The sequence below is a fragment of the Phalaenopsis equestris genome, unplaced genomic scaffold (assembly GCF_001263595.1).
Source record: "Phalaenopsis equestris unplaced genomic scaffold, ASM126359v1 Scaffold000710, whole genome shotgun sequence".
Lineage (NCBI taxonomy): Eukaryota > Viridiplantae > Streptophyta > Magnoliopsida > Asparagales > Orchidaceae > Phalaenopsis > Phalaenopsis equestris.
The window spans coordinates 35,180-39,620 of record NW_018165150.1 but is presented as its reverse complement, the minus strand read 5'-3'; positions in this window follow the sequence as shown (position 1 = coordinate 39,620).

The window sequence follows — 4,441 nt, the reverse complement described above, 5'->3', positions numbered from 1 at the left end:
AAAAAGCTCGTTGTTCGCGAACAGTTCGTGTTCGGTTCGTCAATGAGTTCTTGTTCGATTTGTTCAATAATTAAACGAGACGAACGTGAACAAATTTTTTTTCGTTTGGTTAGTTAAACGACTAAACACGAACAGTGATGCATTCGTTCGTATTCGAATTGTTATTGTTCGAAACATAAAATAATTTAAAATAATTATATATAAAAATTTATGATATTTTAAAAAACTAAATTTTATAAATCATAATATATAATAAATTAATAATAATAATATATTAATATACGATATTAGTAATATACTAATATAGATATATTTATATAATATACATTATATAATTAATATAATATATTATTTATATATATTAATATTTGGGATGTCGAATTGGCTCGTAGTTCGCAACCAGCTCGTGTTCAGCTCGTTCGTTAAGAAACAAACACGAACAGTGACTTCACGAACAATTTCGAACACGAGCTTATTTCAAACAAACCGAACACAAACAATTTCAGCCCGCTGATGTCTCCCATGGTATTTATGTAAATTTCTCCTTAAAAATAATGTTTATTCTTCAAGTATAGAGAATGTCACCAATCAAAATACAGCATAAAAGAGCACATCTCTACTCGAAAAAATTGCCTTGTACTCATTTTTAAATAATTCAATAATTATTAGGGGCATTTACATAAACACCACCCAATTTCAACGTACACATCTAACCCCTACACTTCATTTTTTTTACATTTATACCACCCAAATATTTCATATTACAAAAAAAATAGCACCATTTTAATAAGTGAAATACACCTCTTCGAACAATAGCACCATTTTAATAAGTGAAATACACCTCTTCATCATATTTAAGATGGTATATATGTAAATAAGATATGAAAATACATATGAATCGGGTGGCATGATTGTAAATCTTATTTAGCCACAATGTTTCTCTATGGTATGTTGTACAAACATTGTTGATTTTTTAATGGATCATGAAGTCGGCCCATGGGCTTGCAAGGATTTTTTGTGCGGGTTTTTAATTGGCCTGCTAAACTACTAATTGGAAGCTTTTGACAAGAATGTTACTCCAGATAAAAAATCCTCTTTGGGAAGATTGGTTCTTTTATTGGTGATTTTAGTCAGATTCAAACCCAAAAGATAAAATCAAGAACTTATTAATCATTTTATTCTAAGAAGATGAAATTAAATAAACAAATTTTCAAAATTAATCTAATCAAACTTCGTATAATCATAGCATTTTTTGCATTAGGCTTAACAATAAAGTCGAAAGCCTTATCAAATTAAATCTTAATAGAGAATGATTAATCATTTTATGTAGATCTTTTCTCTTTCTCATTTTGTTTAAATTAATCCTTATCAATGACATTATTAAAAATTTTATTATCAAACCCGACAAGTTATTTCAGTTTCTTATGTCAAATAATTGAATCCTATACTTTTAATGTCAATTTTTTCAATATAATCTTATTAAAGCATTTGCCTATATTTCAAATTAAATTTCTCAAAGAGTTAAATCCAATTGCCTTTTCCAAGTAAGGGTGATGTGGGTTTCCCTTTATCAAAATCATTAAATAAAGATGTAATTATAATTGCATCAAAATAATTCAGAAATTTAATGATATTGTTTCATGTAAGCACAGTATTATTTTAAAACTATTCACTTCTTTAAAGGTTTACATAATCAGACAAACATTACCAAGTCATATCACTTCGATTTTTCTTCAAATCATGTTAATTACTCCACTGGTAATGTTGATATTCTAAAACATTTTCTCCATTTAGTTTAAAAAAAAAAACTATAAATGTGAATTTTCGATTATGTAAAGATAAAATTCTTTGACTTGATGGATCCTCTACAAAGTTAAAAATTCTAAAGTTATTTTGGGGGTCAAAGTTATTAAATTTATTCTCTCCTTTATAAATTTCTTTAAAATGTCCAAAAATTTCAATAGCCCAACTATAGCTCCCATCTATAGGAAATTGAATATTAAAAATATTTCAACCTAAATACATATATCATCATTTATAAAATCATCATCAAGTTCCTTGATAAGTGAATCAAAGTTGTGCCTTTTTTCATGTTAATCACCCTTAAGATTCTTTTGTTGACGTTCATTATGTTGTACACAACATCCCAAGCTTTAATATTCTAAAGAACTTCAATTGTAGGAATGGTGAAAAGCTATTTTGTGCTAAAAACTGTTCTCAAAAGAACCTTTGACTGCACTAATCATTGTTCCTTGCTGCAAATAATAGCTTCACTTTATTTTCTCATAAATTTATTAAATAGGTCAATGATTGTATCATGAATGAGCCTTTTTGACATAACATAAGAATAAGTTACTAGTTCTTTTCATTTTTTTAATGACTTGAAGTAAGGCTATTTTTAATTTACATGTTTTTTTACTATCACTATGGATGAGTTATTTGATATATTTATTGGTCATTGTAGTAGAGGTGCCTTCAAAGATATTGTTTATAATAGAAAATTCAGTCACATTCCTTCGTTAATTACATTTTAAAATTTTAAAATTTATTTTGTGAAAATAGTAATGATTGATCATGCTCTCCAAGCGTTTTAAAATTGCATAAAGATTAATGTTAATATTAAGAAGTCTAAAATTTCACTTACTTAACCTTAATGATAGTTTTAAGCATAATATTAATATCTTTGTTTTAAGTTATAAAATGATTTCTCTCTAGCATATTTGAACCTTATGATTTTATCAAGCACTTTTTTTAATCTATAGTTTAATTATCGAGTGGGAATACAATTTTTAAACTTTAGAAGAATACAACTCATTAAACCCTTTCTAGTTATCCTGCTTTTTAGTTGAAATCTCCATGTGTCCTTAAAGGTAGTATTAGGAAGCCTAATATGCTTATTTCTGATTTATTACAAATAATTATACTACTAAGAAAAATTCACATTATGTAGGATTTCTCCATTAAACTCAATGAGAATGGTGGGATTGGCATTGCTTTTCCACAGCTAAAAATATATTTTAAATGGAAAAGAACTTAGCGTTATGGAATAATAATAATGATCTCTATATTCTTTAGGAATGTATGCATATCTCTACATGGAATATTTCTTAGTACTGCTTTTTTTATAATTAGAAAAAAGTGATGAAATTTTTGCAATTGGAGAAGGCTTGACTTTTGAGTGTAGAAACTGTCTTCTATGATGAAAGTATGAAGAGCTAGAGGACTTGGTAACATCAATAGATTCTTGGTGGTTTGCTCAACTCCATATAGAAGAAGATGTAAGAGACAAAACAAGTGAGCTTTGATTTAACTAGAGATAGAAGTCATTGGTATTTGAGTTGGTGGTGTGCATTGGCCTTATTAGAGAAGGTGGAGGATTAGGGACAAATAGCATATTCTTTTTATTCTTAATGTTTTGGAAATCCTAAAAATTTTGTCAAGGTATCTATCTAATTTGAGACCCGTGTGAAGGAAGTTGATGGGCGCTAGACATCTTCTAAATCGCCGGCTCGCCTGCTAGATGAGATAAAAAAAATCTTTGTTATGAAGGCAGGGATCCAACTAGGCAATGAGGTGCACAACTGTTGGCTCGTTTGGAGAAAGTGGAGAGGATGAGAAGGTTGTGGTTATTGTGCACCAAAAACTGTCAAATGTCCAAGAGAGATCCTTGAAACTTTGGGCTCTAATTGAGATGGAGTGAGTGAACTAGTGTAGACATGAGGGAAAACTTCATAAAAGAGGTTGGTTTGACCGGGTATGTCTTTGTTGAAACAGCGGCCGATCCACTTGTAAAGTATTTTATTTTGGGCTAATTTTTGAGTGCCTATTTATAATTTCGAGGCCTTTTATGAAATAAAATTTATTTTCCATCTCATTTTCTATGTTGATTTGATCCTTTTGTTAGTGCATTTTTGAAATTATCGTAGAGTTTAGTTTTTACCCCTCATAAATGGTTTAATTTCATCAGTTTCCATATATATAAAGGGAATGGAGTATGTAAAGTTGCGCTTTATTCTGTCTTTTTTTTATCTCACTTCTCATTGCTTTCTCGACTTTCTTTTTTTGCGCTCTTGCTTGATGGCTCCTTGGTACTCTCTAAAAGAGTTTTGGTCGGTCGTGTCGAATGATCGATTGTAGATGGCTCTGACAAAGTTGAATCAGCTACAGGAGACCCATGTCTTCGATCGCACCATTAAGCTTCAGGTCGCCGGCGAGAATGATTGTGTGAGCACTGTATGTGGTGTTGACCTTGTCCCAGATAAGAATTAATATTGTTCTGACTTCATGCTATCTTTTTTTGTTGAGAGTTATGTGACATCTTTGCCTATTATAGTGTCATCTCATCCTAGATAATGCCTAAATCCAACTGGCAACCGGCAAAATAAATTAAATTAAATTATTTTTCAAAAGCAAAACTATATATATATATGGAAAAATAAGC